The sequence below is a fragment of the Excalfactoria chinensis genome, chromosome 2 (assembly GCF_039878825.1).
Source record: "Excalfactoria chinensis isolate bCotChi1 chromosome 2, bCotChi1.hap2, whole genome shotgun sequence".
Classification (NCBI taxonomy): domain Eukaryota; kingdom Metazoa; phylum Chordata; class Aves; order Galliformes; family Phasianidae; genus Excalfactoria; species Excalfactoria chinensis.
This window is the reverse complement of record NC_092826.1, coordinates 11232122-11249742: the sequence shown is the minus strand read 5'-3', so window position 1 is coordinate 11249742 and position 17621 is coordinate 11232122.

Here is a 17621-nt window from a genome sequence, read left to right as displayed (position 1 = left end):
TCAGCACACAGGCTGCAGTGAGGTACAGCTCCAGGGGCACGTGCCTTGCAGGAGGAGTTAGAAGGATATCCAGGAATTCTTTCTTGCTCCTAGTAGGTCAGGCGCAGTTTAGTTGATGGCAGTCATGGACATTTGATTACATAGAAAATATATATTTTCCATCTCAAATAGTGTCTCCACCTCCTGCCCACCATGTCCAGCCCAGGAGTTTGTAGCCAGGAACTGTTAGTGCTCTGACATTTAGTTCCACAAGGGAGAAGAGCAGAAGCAGAGCACTGAGGTGGCAAATGGCCAGCAGTGCTTGCACAGTGCATAGATGATGGTCTTGCATGAAGCAGGTCTCTCTGTGGGACAGCAAAGCACCAAAGCCTGTGCTGTTTGGCTGCTGGGGCTGCACCACAGCTGCTGCAGGAGCAAAGAGCCCAAAGGCACTGAGCTACTCGGTGTGCTCCTGGGTTGTTGCACTCCGTGCACCTGCAAAAAGCAAGTCATCAGTGGGGTTGGTTTGGGCTAGCTTTGAAGTGTAGACCATGGCTGACTTCCTAGAATAACCAGTGATCTGCTATAATCACCCTGGGGACATCACACAGCAACCATGCCCTTCATCTCTTCTGTCCTCCTTGTGGCACATCACAGCTGTGGCTCTGAAATGGGTCTGAGCATTGTTATTGGCACCATGGTGTCTTCTGTGGCTTCTGGGGTTGATGTTTGGTGGCCCTCTGTGCATTGCTGATTGATTGCCTGCAGACTCAGGGGATCTAGCTTTGTGCCCCTCCTTGATGCTTCTTCTTTTGCCCACTGCTCTGTTTCTCTGGATGCCCATGAAGGGATGTGGTTAACACTGGGTACTCAGTTTTGCAGCCTGCGAGCATTTAACTTTTCTGCCCTCCAAAAGCTTCAGAAACAGAAGGATTGTACTGTGCAAGGGTAAAGCCTGCTGCTGCGGATGGACACACAGCCTCTTACAGTCTTACAGGGAAGGTGAGGACACGGATGAGGGAACAGAGTGTTAAATTTCCACTCTTCTGTTTCCCCGGCAGCCTGAAGAAAGCATCTGTTTCCATTGCGTGAAGGCAGGACAGTTTCCAAAGGTGGCCCCAAGCAAGGTCTGGGAAGATGCCAGGGGACTGCAGCCCTGCACATTGGGCATGCTGCCTGCTCTGAGCCGCCCTTTGATGTGACAAGGGGGGAACCTGAAGGTAAACCTTTCCTGCTGGACCAGCACATCAGTTCCTCCAGTTGGCTCTGGGAGAAGTTGCTGTTTTTCTCACCAGTGTCAAGCAAATGCAGATTTCATGGTTGTGATATAAAAGCCAGCACAGGGGAAGCAGTCTGGGAAGTTGCTCCTGGAGAGATTTGGCCATGCCCCTTTGCTGTTCCTCTTTCCTCTTATGTGTTTCTAACATTAAGGTTAACACAGAACTACCTGCTTTAGACGGCAGCTTATTTGTCTATAGGAGACAGCTCTGTGCTGCATTAGCAGTTACCTTCCACAGAAGCCAAAGCCTGACCACTTGGTCTCCATAAAGAACACACAAGAGTATCTCGGGATGTTCACCTCCAGGTCTGTGGCAGGCTCCAGCCTGGGTCACTCTGTATTTTGCTTACCTAAACGTGATTCCAGCAGCGTCAGCATCACTGCCTGATGGGAAAACTGTACTAAGCTGCACGGCGATGACTGGCTCTGGTGGGTGGCCAGCGATCTGTGCAGCCACAGGAGCAGACTGCAATGGGCAGTGGGACAGTTTGCCATGTGAAAGCTCCCATGAGCAGAGGAACATTGTTATTAGAGATTTCCGATTCTGGCTGTTGGTAGGTTACACGGTTTTTCCTAAACACAGCCTGTCCAGCTGCATTCCTGAAGCACACATTCTTTGCCTGCATAGCTCACCCAGAGCGTGGCCAGGAATAGCTCTGCAGCTCTGCATGGGACCTCTCCCAAATACATCTCTAATTGAATAGGGCTACTTGGCCCACGTGCTTGAACTCAGCCCAGGAGAGGAAGAATTGTAATTACTGATCGGTTTTGCTGCTTTTCATCCATTGCCATCTATTCTTTATCCTTCGCATTTAAGACTTCCTCTATTTTAGCCTTGTTTTCTGTTTTTTTTTGAGCATCTGACAGATGCTGTGTAAGTACCACTGCCCTCTATTGGGCCGTGAGCAGGGACAGCAAAGCAGCCTTCTTGGGTTCATGCAGTTAAGGCCTATTGCTGTGCAGCTGGAGGTACTGATTTCTTTCTCTAAATCTGCATAGGTGAGATTCAGCTGGAGACTTGTATCCACAATTCTTGGCTGGAAGGGCCATTGCCAGCTTTCTGACTTGTATTGTAAATCTGGTGGTAGCTGGCTTGCTTTTGGCAGCCCCACTTTCTGGAGCACAGTATTGGGGTGAGACACTCGGCTTTCAGTTTAAACCCAGGATGCACATTTGCAGCCCTGACAGTTGCAGGGAGAAACTGTGGGGTGTGTCCTCCATTTGCACCCATGGCTCAAAAGGGAGACACAAAATACTGTGTTCTTTGGTTAAGAAGACATTCAAATGTATATATAAAGACAAAGTTGTAGTTTTTGAGTAGTCGGTACTGCCAATCCTATAGAAAGATGCTGTTGTGCCAGGCCTTTTTGCTATGGAGAAGCTGCCCGTCATATTGAGATCCAGGTCTGCAGAGATCGTCCTGGGCCAGGTGGCAATTTCTTCCCTTCGCTCCCAGGATGTGCTGAGCAGGCACAGATGTACCAATCTCCCTTCCCTTGCCTTGCATATCACTGCTGACAGGCAACCTTAATGCCAGGGCTTTAAATCTAAATCCATACAAATAAGACATAACATTTTTCTGTTTCGATGATGAGTCGCATGAAAAAAGAGATGTTGTTTTCTGATCAGCCCTACTGCTGAAAACCACCGTGCCTCTGAGCTTTTCCCTTTCAGTAGATAGCACAAAGGCATATCTTAGGGGCTTTGGCTTCACCCCGCCAGGCTTGGTGTAGCTCCAGCAGAGGCAAAGACTTTATGGCCCAGAAATCACAGTTTTTAATTCTCCTTTTGTGCTTCCCTTTGCTGTGTGCAGACATAATCACAGTGGTCAGCCCTCCCTTTCAACTTCCCCCTTGCTGCCTTGTGATGTTTACATGGCGCGCAGCGTTCTGCAAGCTTCAGATAAACAGAAATAAAACCCAGCGTTGGTTTGCTTTAGAAGAGTAACCCGTGGAGTCAGCAGCCATCCAGTGGTTGTAACCTTTAACTCCCTCACCAAGAAGTGACTTTCTAGAGGAAACAAATAGAGTATCAACTTAAGGTTCCCATGTGTCACACTGTTCTCACATGAAAGCATTAACAAACTAAAGGCAGCGCGGGAATGAAGCAATAAAGCATCTGGGCTTTCTTGGACAGCAGTGGAGTAGAGCTTGCCTGATTTTTCCAGGAAGCAAGTGGATTTGCAGAGAAAGTGCCAAGGAGTCAAAGCAGCATCCCTTGTTATTACAAGGAGGGGATTTTCAGCACACACTGTGTTGAAATGATGATGTGCACCTACTACATCTGTAGGCTCTTTTGTCTTTTTCCAGGCAGTGGGAGCCCAGCCCTTGGAAGATTCTGTACAATGTGAAGAAGCCCAGAGGCAACCCAGGAGCGATGCTCTCTAAGGTGTTCTCCATCAGTCCGCAGGTGGTAGCTACATAAACAGGGGATAGTGCTGATAATGCTGGTACCTGCAACAGGATGAATGAAGTCAGAGGGAGTAAAAGTCCATTTTCATCTGACTGTAGTTTCCTCATTTTTTTTCAGCCTTAGATGGCAAAGAGGTAGGACCAGAGGGAATGGTTTCAAGCTACGGCAGGGGAGATTCAAGCTGGACATTAGGAAGTATTACTTCTCAGAAAGGGTGGTCAGGCACTGGAATGCACTGCCCAGGGAGGTGGTGGAGTCACCAACCATGGGGGTGTTCAAGGAACGATTGGATGTTGTGTTGAGGGACATGGTTTAGTGGGAGCTATTGGTAGTAGGTGAACGGTTGGACTGGATGATCTTTTAGGTCTTTTCCAACCTTGGTGATTCTATGATTCTATGATCTTCTTCTTGTAAAGCAGAAGGAAGATCTAAGCAACATAAGACCTATCTTTAAAGATATATACCAAGTGTCTTGATATTTTAAAGTATATTTAAAACTCTACAGGAAAAAAAACAACAACCAAAACCTTTCTGCTTTGAGGGTTTTCCCATTCAAAAGACAAGCCATCTATGAAGTCCTAACTAAGCTAAGTAATTACACAACCCCAACTTTGTGCTGAGCTTGCAGAAGTATTTATTGGAGTTACGGGTTACTTTCCCAAAGGTAGAAGTATAAGTCATGACAAGTCCTCAAAGTCACAGTGTCATAGAATCATATGACTGTTTGAGTTGGGAGAGACAATTAAAGGCCATCTTGTGGTCCAGCTCCCCAGCAATGAACAGGGACAGAAGGTGCTCAGAGTCCCGTCCAGCCTGACCTTGAATGTTTCCAGGGATGGGACATCCACCACCTTTCTGGGGAACCTGTTCCAGTGCTTCACTACCTTGATCATAAAAGCATCTTTCCTTATATTCAATCTAAATCTCCTTTCTTTCAGTATGAAACCATTTCTCCTTGTCCTGTCACAACAGACCCTGCTAAAGAGTTTGTCCCCTTCTTTCTTATGGCCCCCCTTTAGATATTGAAAGGTCACTATCAGGTCTCTCCTGGGCTTTCTCCAGGCTGAACAACCCCAGCTCTCTCAGCCTGTCCTCACAGGAGAGGTGTTCCATCCCTTGGATCATTTTTGTGGCCCTCCTCTGGGCATGCTCCAGTAGGTCCATGTCTCTTGTGTACTGAGGACTCCAATCTGGACACAGTACTCCAGGTGAGGTCACTGGCACTATTCATCACTGATCTCCATTCAGACACTGAGTAATTGAGTCACAAAAAGGCTCCTTCATACTTTAGAAGGGATTCAGGTGTTCAGAGTTGATGGAGAAATAATTTGTCCATGCCATAGTATGATCAAGGTATGGAGCCGCAGGACTCTGTAACTCAGCAAACTCAGTGGGATCATAATTCAGAAAGAACTGAAGCAGGCCACCTGTGTGGCTGGAACGTGTTTTGGGTTTTTATTTTTTGGCAAGAGCTTGCCAAGATTAGTCTCTTAGCTCTGCACAAGCAGTTAGGTGCTCTGCTCCGCCACTGCAAATCAATCCGAAAGGGGGAAACGATTTATCTGTCATCCCACATGTTAAGATAAACGAGCTGCTGCACCAGGAAACAGTTCTGTCCCCTGATCCAAAAGGGCTCACCTGGCCCAGGACACATCCGTTCTTTGTTTCTCTGGCAGCCGGGCTGAGTTTAACAAGTCTCTGTGTGCAAGAAGAGCCGCAGCAATGCAGCCCTGCTCTTCATGCACACCAGCTGCAGAATGATGCGGCCTGCCTTCCTGCTCCTTAAGCTAGGTTAGATTACCTTGCCTTTTGCTGGAGTCACAAGCGTGCTCAGGGAGGGTTACCCTGGCTCAGCTTATAGGCAGGAAACTGTTAAACTTCAGCCATTAACTGCAGGGAGTCTGTCAGCGAGTTGTCCCAGCTTGGTCTTTAGACTGCAAATCCCCAGCAGCAGATGTCTTTCTTTTCAGAGCTAAATTCTACACTGTGGTTTCCTACCCATAACACACCAAGAAAGTGAGTCCTCCTAAATCCACATTTAACTTGAAGGTTCTTCTGTTCTAACACTCTGGAGGTTTTCCCAGCCTAGGTGGGACACAGTAGCAGTATGTACCTGAATGTGCAGAACCAACTCCTCTGCTGCTGACAAAACAGCTAATTTGGCCTCTGCAGCTGCTGTTGGCGACTTTCCCACTGATATAGTAGAGCAGGTTTTGCTTTTAAATTTGCATTCTGTGTCTCTAGGTAATACTCAAAACACCGTGGTGCTTTGAAATAGACATCTTGTGCAACGCTCCCGTTCCTGCAGTCCTCTTGTAAGGAGGCAGATCTGGTGGCCAAGCAGAAAGAACTTCCCAGCAGACAGCCTGCTATTTGTTGGAGGGCGTTAAACACTGCGGAACATGCTGTCTTTTAAAGTGTGGCCACTGTAAGTGCACCAGCTGGAGCACAGGGGAGGAAAGTGCTTCTAGATCGAAGCTGAGCCATCAGCTATTCCAATGAGCATGAAACTGGTATTCATAGCATTCATATTTCTGTTGAATGTCCAGCAAGTACTGCAGCAAAATTAGTTCCAGATAACACAATTCGTGTCATCTTAATGGAGAAAATCTTTTTTTGGAAGGGGACGTGTGTGTATGCCCATGTAGCTGTACCCATAGTGGGAAGGATGTTGGCTATGGCGGGGGAGGATAATGACACATGGAGCCTAAGTGAGGTCTCATTGTGTGTCCGTGGAAAATAATTATTGTCTAAGGCAGTGTGAATAGCAAAGGAAAATGAGGAAACCTTGGACAGGTGACAGCTGACTGAAGAGATGAATTTTTAGATCTCTAAGCTGTTAGAAACGCAAAGATACATGATAAGACAATTAGCTTAAATTGCCTGAACCCAGCCTTTTCCTCCCATTTCCAGGTCCTGCAGCTTACTTTGTACAAAGCTGCTATTGCTCAGCCACTTTGGAAACAGTCTTTGTCATCGTGCCCGAGTCCAACTTCTTTGGGTAAATTGGGTCATTCTAATAGTGCTCATAATATACAACCCTGGAAGCCAGAAAGTAAATGTATGACTTTTCCCATAGAACTAATTTCACAGAATTTTTGGAATAAGTCTTCCTGTTGTCTTTTGAAGAAAGCATTTAAACTGGAGGGAGAAAGAGGGAGAAAAATAAAATCATCATCCCCAAAGCCTTCCTGTCACTGAAGTTGGAAGCCTCCTTATCTCCTGGTGTGGTTTCACTGTAGCTGTGAGCTTGTGGGAATGGATGATACCATGAGAACAGTTGATCCCATTTATCCAGTTTCCACCCTTCTTGATTCTAGAGTTTGTGTGGGATTACATACAAATGTGTTTCTCAAGAAAAGTCAACTGGGGATACCACTCAACTCCCTTATCTCTGTAGATCTTCAAAGCCATCCCCATCCCTTGTCTAGATATGGACAGAGATGCTCAGTGAATCTTCCTGCTTGATCAGGCTGAATGATGATCAGCTGTTCCAACAGCGGAAGTTGGTGTAAAAATGGAATTGCTGAAAGATTTGTAGGCTGTGGAGAGGGGACAAAATGGAAAGCACAGATGGAAGCAATTCCCAGAGAGGAGGGGTGGGGGGCTCATCTGTGCTTCCTATTAATCTTCCTTTACTAGGGTGCATGGGGTCTGCAAGGATGTGCTTTTTGTCAGGGTCGTTGGGTAGAGGCTTCAGGTGATGCCAGTTATAGCATGAGTTCATGAGCAATAGCATGCTGTCAGAAAAACCACAGTTCCCTCTAGATAGAGGAACCCATTTTCTCTCCCAAAGGGGCTGAAGTACTGAGAGCAAAGCATTACTGAGCTGATCTGACTAAGCTGACATTATAGGTTTCAGGTAAATAAGTTGCAGCCAAGCAGTAATTGCAGTAACACAGGCTTAGTGGTGAAGACAGATTGCTGCAGGTACGTTGCAGGTGCAGAGGGTGTTATCCCTTCTTTTGCTCTTCATGTTGAAGTCCATTTTCTAATTGACAATTATAGCTTGACTGGCACTGCAGACCAGAACCAACAGATGAAATGAAACCTGATAGCTCCTCCCTGCTATTTAAAATAATATTCCAAAAATATCCCCCTGTTACCCAGGCATGGAAAGCACAAAGGGCAGAGGAGGACATGGTCTCCCAAATGCAGTCACTCCATCCCTTTTTCCCCCAGCTGTAGCCTGGTCATCCTCTGACTGTCCATACAATGTAGGAATGTTTCTATCTTTAACCGAGGAAAGGAAAAGGGGACATTCTCTGATGGCTTTCAAAAGGGCTGGCTGTAATGTTTCCGGCAGGAAAAGGTTAAAATTAACTTTATGATGCATTTTATGGAGTGTCTGCTTCCTAGTGAAATCCTGGGTTTAGAAGCGTTAGTTTGCTGCCGCATTGGTACTACCTCAGGGTGCCCAAGAAGGCAGTATTTTTGTTGCTCTCCTTTCCTGTCCTTTTTGGTGGATCTTCTGAGGTGCACCAGCATTAGCTGCTCTCATAGCACGCAGTTCTCCTTTGTCAGGGAGGTTTTGTCTTTATCAGTGAAATGGCTCAACCAGTTGGCAACATAAGGGATTAGCTACAGGTTCTGTAAAGCTTAACATGTACGACAGTCAGCTCCTTCACATGTAAACTAACTAACTGTATGCGTGGTTTTAGTTTACTTATCTTCTACAGTCCACCAGTGGTGCAATGTTATTCCTGCAGCCAAACTGATGCAGTGTAATTCAGACCATTCATCTCGTTCGTAGGTTGACAGAGAAGGTTGAAACTGAAAACTGGCAGATACCAGAGTTTCAGCCCAGAATTTAGTTCTTGCAATAAATTCCGGAACAAAAGCCTGGTTCTGAATGGAACCCACCCAGTAAATGGTTGAATCCCTCTGCTGGGAAATCATAAAAGACATCATTTTTACCAGCGACAAAACCTGATATCTCTTCTCAGAAGACTTTACTGTGGACTTGAGAGGCATCATGTTATATACAGTGTTCATCTCCCTGGCATGTTGGACCAAAAAAAAAAGTCAATCCATAATAATCTGGTAATTCGCTGTAATTCGTGTATTAAGCCATCTGGCCCCAAAAGTTGTCATGCAGTGCACAGGACAATTTATCCCCTAGCATATACAGTCACAGCATGTGTTAGTGCTGCAGATGGGACCAGAATTGCCCCCAGCTCGAGCAAGCTACAGCGTTGTCCCCAGCACAGAAGTGTGGATCCACAGAGACAGCATTTGGAGCACAGAGGAGTCCTGCTGTCTCCCATTAAATGCTTCAGTCATCTTCCTTTTCCCCCCGGCTAAAACGCCCTGCAGATCTAAGGGTAGAATCTGGATCTCAAAGCTAGAGAGCTTCCACTGTAGCCCAAGCAAAATCCTAAAACAGAAAAATGAAATGTTGTTTTCCCCTTGCAGAAGTTCTGCAGGAAGCTAGCAGTGAGAGACGGCTGAAATGGCTCACTCCCGATTGCCTCTCCTGATCTCCAGCACTCAAAAGATCTCTCATCCTAAGGTCCAGAGGGACCTGGATATTGTGCCTATGGCTCCGGTACTGTCAGAAACCACCTTAAGGTAACTGAGCTCAGGGTTTGGTCTTTGTGAATCAGTTTTAGGGAAGCTGACGGCTACAAATCCCCATGTTTTTGTTCTGCTGAAAACAGCCCGAAGATCTAAATTTAACAGTTGATTTCACAATACTCATTTTTCACTGTAAGTAAAATCACTCTCGAAAAATAGCACAGAAGAGGAAGAAATATATTCTCCGGATGCTCAAAAAGCAAACCAAAAAAAGCATACAGGACAAATGTATCGTCTTTCACAGTTTAGATTGCTTCTGATGGAATAGATTTCTACTTGAGATCCTGGGGTGAATTCTGTGAATAAAGAGATGTCAGTTACAGAGCATGTTCATAATTCCTGACCCCGTTTAGGAGGGAGATACAGCACGTATCTCCAGTGTTCTGGTCAAGGAAAACAATGCCTGCAGATCAGATCTGAGACGTGAATGCTTTTTGCACATTAGCGAGACAGAAGATTTCTCCAGTATAAAAGAGACTTCTTCACGCACACAGTCATTCTGACAAATTTCCCCATGTAGACAAGTAATCACTATCACTTACCCCACACTCACATAACTGCAGTGTAATGAGGCCATAAAGTGGATGTAAATATAATTTGTACTTCAGGAATGGCATAAATCACCCTCACATTATGAGGCAATTTGTTGTAAATGAGAGTGAGGCCTCCCCAGGGAAAATCTGTTCCAAAGAGTGACAAATGGCATCTTCTACACATTGCTTCCATATTTGAAACAAGGTCTGCTTTCACATAAGGCAGACTGGATACAGAGGATGCTTCTTGCTCCTCCTCATGCCTTCTCAGCAGCCCACCAGGCACCAAGGACACAGACAGGCAAATTTATTGGAGAGCATAAGATTTGCGTGTGTCCTTGGAAACACAGATTTTATTTGGGAACATCTAGGAAAGTGTTGGAATTTAGCCTGGCCCTTCAGTGCCAGCAGATTTTGTCGGTCTGGTACTTAGGAAAAGAGTCATTGCACTTAGAAACTGAACACAGCAGAGAAGAGAAACCAAGTGGAATTGCACAGAGGCTTCAGTAATACAGCGTGCCATGTCACAGCCTCCTAGAAGAGGAGATGTGCACCCATTGTGGCTCAGGACTTGACTTTTGCCATGTCCTCATGGTTCTGGGGACACAGATGTCCCCTCCCTATGTGCAGATGTATGACTGCATGGACACATCTGAGGAGCAGGTTCAAAAATGGCTATTGGGGGCATAGGCATGGCCCAGAACATCCTCCTGGACATGGTCTCAGTCTCCCCCACCTGGAGTCCTCAGAGTGCCATCCAGATCGTAAGAGAGAGACCCTTCCCAATTGGTAGGATGCTTAAGGCTGCAGGGCACATCCATGGAGGTGAAACCTGTGACCCACCGCCTCACTGAGTGTATTCTCTCCTAGGGAAGCTTCTTGTGTATTCACCAGAAGAGCTGCTGGCAGGAGGGCTGGCTCTGCAATGGGCGGTGTGGATGTGGCAAGCAGCTGGGTGGGGCTGAACGACCTACAGTAATAGCAGAAGAATGCAAGGTGCCTCCTGGGCTGCTCCTTTGAGCAGGCTTGGCCCTGCATGGCTCCTCTGCCATGTGATGGATGAGCAGGTGGTATGGCATGGTGCTGCTTTTCATTCATTGTCAGGGCTTGTTTTGAGAAGTGCCATGCTGCTGTTGAGCATGGTGTGCCCTCAGGTGTCCAGACAGAAAATCAATAGAGCACTGCCCGGGTCCCAGCACTTTCCAGGAGACAAATACTCCCCGTTATAACAGACTTCATGTCTCTGCCTTGGAAAACCTATGGGTTCAGGGCTGAGCTCCAGCCACATAGAGCCACAAGCCGTTTGTGTAGGACCTGTGAGTCTGGAGAAACTTGATGGTGAAGCTGTTATTTTGGATGTGCTTCAGCCAGTGTTGCCTACACGTTGTGCCCAAGCTAGAGTTCAATTCATCTGTATGGTTTGAGGCGAGGCTGTTGATGAAAATTAAGAAAACATAACATCTTATGAGAGACCCCTCATGGTACTGGAAGTGGTTTTGTTTATGAAGGCCAGCTTGTCAGATGGAATTTGTCAGTTTAGCATCAGTTTTAACATCAGAGAGGCTTTGTTGACTTGCACACCCAGAGGATTTGGTTCCAGCCCCCAGTCTGTATGGTTTTATAGCAGATAATGAATGCAACATGTTGTGCTTGCTTTTCCCCCCCTTCTCTGAAGCTGCAGTGCTACTGACCTGAAAATGTTTTCCCACTATGAAACTTTCAATTAGGACACAAATCCTTTTTTAAGATGCTGAATGCCACACGCTGCCTTCTCTCTGTGTGGGAACAGCTCTGCTGTACCAAGAGGAGGTGTCATCTTGATGGGATAGCGATTCCTTGTGGCACTGACTCATACATGGTACGTTTGCGCTCATTTTCACATCTTCCTCCCGATCCTGTTTTAGGCTGCGTTTCCATTACTCCTCCACCCTGGGGGAGGAATCCTCAGCCAACACAGATCTAACCCGGAAACCACAAAGGCTGAAAAGATCTTTCATAGCAGTAATGATGCCGTGTTCCTCATCTCTGCAGCTGCATTTTGAAAACAAAAGACCAAGAGGCAGAGTTGCCACCCACAAGCAGAACTTGCAGCTCTGCAGTCATTGGGGACTCGTGCAAATAGACTTAACGCAGATGCCAGGGAATATGCTTCCTATTGACACCAGGGAACAACAAGAACTGAAACTAGAACCTAATCTAGGGTGAGAACAATGTCTATTTTTGCATATTTAGCAAGGACAGGCTTAGGCACGAGCTGAGAATTTAGCTTCATCCAGATTCTATTTGTAGTATTTGTGATCAGCAGTTTGGACCAATCTGTTGTAAAAAAAAACAACAAACAGACAACAAAACAAAACAAAACATGGGAATACCTGCAAAAATAAGGTGGCTTGTGCACTTCCACTTGGTTGCAACTCTGTAGATACTTATGTCTATGCACATATGCTAGCTGCACGAAAGATCTCTTATCAAAAAGACTGGAAGACATGTTGAAGCACAGCCAGTAGCTAGATGAGTCCATTATTTCAAATGAAATGTAGATGAGTTGAAGTTTGTGCACTGGTGAATTCTTTTTACTACAGTGTTTTGCTAGACCAGGTTTACTTGTGTACTTCTGGGCTAAGTGCTAGTACAGATAGTACTTTTGAACTGGCAAACAGTAGGTGATTGACATAAGACAGAAGGCCTGATTTCGTCAAGGCTTTGGTATGCTACTTGCTGGAAAATCTATTCTGATAAGTGCCATCCACTGTTATTAAACGTGGCACTGGAAGGTAAACTAAGTTCCTGCCAAGGAACTGCCATTGTGAACTTGTTTGCTCTCTGTTCATACCGACAGGCCTGATGTTGGTTAATGGGAAAAGGTCAGTGGGACTACGAAGGGCTTGGCTGCATCTGGCTTTAGCTTCTGAAATCCCCATTCACATAGCAGCAGTGTAATTCTGTAAGCTTAGTATGTAGAAGTCCAGCTCTTCCTTCTCTTGGACAAATTCAAGAGCATGAACTGGAAGTAAGTAATATATGACCTAGAACTGTGTGGTATTTCACGTGCACTTGATGGCTCAGTACCCCATGTGAGAAGTAGGACGGTAGAGAATCAAGTTGATGTCCACGTGAGCTGCTTCTGAGCACCTGACATCCCTCCCCTTTACCCAAGGCTGTCTGAAATGCCTACAGAAAGCTCTTCCAAGAATTCCTTAATACTGTATTTCAGATGTCCTGCTATTTGTTTTCTTCTTCACCTGCTAGGAGTTCACTGCCTTAGCTGCCCAGGGCTTGATAATCTTCTCTGGATCAGTATGCTCTGCTTGGATTTCTCTCGCTGCCTCTGTGTGACCTGTCCTCTACTGGTCAGACGCTTGCAGGCTCACATGGGGCACCCATGCTCAGGTGGAAACACCAGAATGGGTTATTTCTTCTGAGCTGATCAGGATCATACCTGCACCACCCTAAAATAAGGGCACTGTATCAAATAGCACTTGGCGCTCCTGAATGCATTTGTCTTCTCCAACTTATGAGGTAGTGAAGAGCTATTTTCTCTCCGGTATGGAAAGGAAACAGGAGAACTGAGACGCCAGCGCCCACATCTACAAAGGTATTTAAGTTCTCTCTGGGATCTGAGCGTTGTGCCCAAGTGGTTCGTTGATAGTCACACACAGTCTGGGACAGCAGGTGCCTAAAGCCATGTTTCCAAAGTCCTAATCTACAGCCCTTACTGCAAGGATTGGATTTCTCCAAAACTCCTTTCAGGATCAATTCTAAGAAATGGCTGACATTGCTGGTGCCAGTTTCTCTGGTTACTTTCCATGGTGCCCCATGTCCCCAGACACTCTGTGCAGGGTCCCTTACAGGGGTTGCTCTCAGCACCCAGCTCTGCTTGTTCCTGGTGGGTGCTGTGGAGGAAAACACCTGTTGCTGTAAATCTGGTGGTGTTTCCTCATTTCTTCTGCATCCCCTTTCAACTGCTGTAACTACATCTGTGTGACCTGTTCTCTCCTGCTATGTAGGAACTTGGGCAGTCATACGGGGACATGTGGGGTAACTTGTACTCCCCTGACCCTGTAATTATAGAAGGGTCAGTTTATTTCCAGAAAGTATAGCTTACATATGGTTTTCCTTTCATTATTTTGGATGGAGTGACCTGTCAGCTAGATGGGCTCTGCTTGTTCCCTGCAGCAACAGCAAGTAAATACCTGACCTATTTAGAAAAACATAAAGGAAACAATAGAGACCTGGAGAAATCTTTGGATGCAAGATGCTTGCTGAACTGTGTGTGACCCTCTGAAGAGCAACATTAGCTTAAAATATTAGTACAAGTTATTTAGTGAAGATAAAAGAAAATTAGAGAAAATATACAAAGCTTGAGGTCAAGGGTTCCTGTGCAGTCCATTTCCCATTGAAATCAAATGGCCAAAATGAAGAGGTCAGCAGAAGTTTGCTTGAATTTGGATTGAGAGAAAACAAGGAAAGCTTCTTGCTCACTCCAGGGAGTGCTGTTATCAAGAAGATCTCTTCATAACAGAACAAGGCCAGGGTTTTCAAAATTAATTGGTTTGCTTGCCTCTCTTGACATGAGCAGAGCAGAGCAGCTTTGGGGAAGGTGTGAGAAGCTGCATCGTGGAGACCCGTGCTTATCCTAGAAGTGTTGGCCAATACCTTGAGTGTGCTTTGCAGTATTTGACCCATCTACTGTCAGATCAGGCTCCAGGGGGTAAATTAGGGGATTCTGACATGGGTGAATGTAAAGTCTTTCCTTCTGCCATCTTGGGCATCTCTGCATCCTCTTTTGTGCCAAGGCAGGCACGTAATGTCCAAATGGAGATACCACATGTAAGCTTTAAGATTTCAGGATGCGTTGAGCTCACCAGTGTAGGCGGTGAGTGCAGAGACCTCAGGAGCGGTGCTTGGAAGACAAGGTTGAAGGACTCCTGTGGTTCACAAATGCTACTTTGGAACTGGATAGTTGAGTACTGCCAGTTCCTAGAATCAGCTTAAAGTTAATAGAGTGATGGCAGATGCCCAAACATCCTCACAATCCTCTGTTTGCAGGCAGTTTTCATCACAGTACAGACAAAATAAAATGGTTTTTAAAAGCAACACACCCTGCAGGTCTCCGTCCTCGCCACTGACTGTATGAAATTTAAGCTACCAAAAAAGAGGGGGAGGGAGTGAATTCTTACAAATAACGTAATTGGATAGCCTTGAAAGTGTCAAAAACGTGTGAGACTTCCATACATTTTTATCCTCTTAAAATAAAACAGATGCTGAGGGGAGGCTATCAGAAGGCGTCTCAGAAAGGCTGGTGCAAAATACTGAAATAGCTGAAATATTTGCTTTTTTCCAAGAGGAAATCTAAGAACGGGCTCCCCAGGGCAGTGGGCATGGCTGTGAGCTGCTGGAGTTCATGGAGTACTTGGACAGTGCTCTGACAGTGGCTTGAATTTTGGGTGGTGCTGGGGTGGAGACAGGAGTTGGACCTGATGATCCTTGTGAGTCCCTTCCAGTTCATGGGATTTGATGATTTTCAGTTAATCTGAATTTTGAAATAAGGTTTCAGATGACTTTGAATGGATGCTTTTCACATCCAGGAACACGGTGGGAGACTTCTAGCTTACCTGAAAGATTGCCTCCAGGCAGAGGGGCCATTGCTTAAGGAACAACGTTTCTGCTCCCTAGGCATGACACTACTCGTGTTTGGGTTCTTCTTATAAGGCCATTCTTCTCCTGAAGGGTCTGTAACTCCATATTTAATCCATTCTTGATTTCAATGGAAGGCAGTGTACAGAAACAAACTGTAATTACAGAAGGTGGGGGCTAACTTCAGCTCTATTATTTAGAAAAGCTTTTCCTAACGTCGGTAGTCTGTAAAAAAGCATTTATTACTTTGTAGCAGCCTCGCTCAGAATCAGACCTCCATTCACTTTATGCCTCTCTGTATTTATCCAGCAGACCATCAGTTCATGTGAGTTCATCATTATGTTCATTTAAGAGCGCAGTGTTCTGTTACTGTAGGTGTGGTTACTTCGTAAATAGCAGATAGCTGCAGTGGGACTGTACAGAAGCTGCCTTTGGCAGTTCTTGAGAGACAGCATTTTTTCAGGCTTTAGAGGATTTGTTTGCAATAGCTCTGTGGGGTGGGTAGCATCCTTACTGTAATGGTACAGCAATGGAAACACACAAGAGGTGACATATTTTGCTTATGATCACTCAGCGAGTCCTTTCTCACTTGACTGCCACCTAGCTCTGCTGCTGCTGTACACTGAGAAACTAACTCTCATGTCCACTAGTAGTGATAATAGGAGTAAAGTATGAAATATGCTAAGGAATGGATATTAGGAGAGTCCCATCTGTTCACCAGGCACTGGGATCACAGTCTGTCTCCCTAGGGATGCTTTGCACTCTCCTGAAAACACAACCTAATCCCATGAGCGGATAAAAGGTCTGACTGAGGATAATGTGCTCCCGAGCTCCTGGCTCCTTTGACTTCTTCCCTGTCTTGGACAAACCCCCTCTCCCTCTGAGCAGTTAACTGAGTCCAAATCTCAGTATTCTCCTCCCTATGGTTTATTATGAATTTATTAGGAAAAAAATCCAATCCCTTCAGCTATGAAAATCACCCGTCTTTGTCTATAAATAGGTTTAACCTCTTAAACTGTGTCAGATGCTGCTGATTCATCAATCTGATCTAGATCTTCAGATGTTCTCTGCTCCTGCAGCTCCAGGGCAAGTGACTCATGCTGACTACAAGTGCAATATCCCGCTGAGCCTGGCAGAACCACCATTCTGCTGACAGTGCCTGCAGATTTCTACTGAAACCTGGGTGAGGGATTTTCTCCAGATCAAGGTGAGCTTGCCAGCATCCTGCTGCCCCACACGCTGTGCTGTATTTACATGAAAACCTGTGTATTTGCACTAGTCCAGCCACAGACCAGCAGAGGAAAAATGTGTTACAGAATCAAAGAAATATGATAAAGGCAAAACCCAAATGAGACGTGTAATCACTTCCCCAGCTGCATTTCCTTAGCAAATCTAGCAAGGTTTGTTTGTCCTGCCTATCAGTTTACTTTTGAAATTGCCTTGGAAATCTGAAAGAGAAATGCAAAAGTATTTTCAGTCAATCTAAATGGCTTTTATAGTTTGTATCTGAAAATCAGAGAGCCTTAACAGGCTGTGTTCACTCCTCACTCTGTAAAGCAGAGAAAAATCACATTCTCAGGTTGGTTGGTTGTTTTTTGCTGGTTCCTGAAGCTGTCCCAACCCCTCTGCTACCTTTACTGGGGAAGGGGGATATCTGGATGTTGAAAAGCAGCAAAAAAAGCTCTTCTCCTATATATGTTTTAGGGTGACAATAGCCTTCCAGCTGTGGGGCACCTGGAGACAGAAGAGGATGGTGTTAGCTGATGCCTTGATGCCGCTTATTCCATGCTTCCCTGGGCCTTTGCACTTGTCAGGTCTCCTTTGTGTTCTGATCAGTGTGTGTGGCAGCATGCTGGTCAGTGTGCCAGGAAGCAACTGGGAAGAGCTAAATTTTATCTCAGGTGTACTTCAGTTATCCAGGTTAAGGTGTAAGGTATTGCTCTTGCCTAATGAATGAGCTGGATGCTCTGAAACTCTGCTGATAACACTGTGAGGATCCTCTGCGTCCTCTGCTCTGCATCCCTCATAAAATCTTTAGGGTAAAGACTATTGTGTTTTACACTGCTATCACAAGTAATGGACTCTTGGCTTGAAAACTATGATTGACTGTGCATGTCATATTTTATGCCTTTAAAAACATAAGATTAAGCTTGGAAGGACAAACATAGTTTTGGCTTCTCTATCATTTACATTTGAGTCTGCAG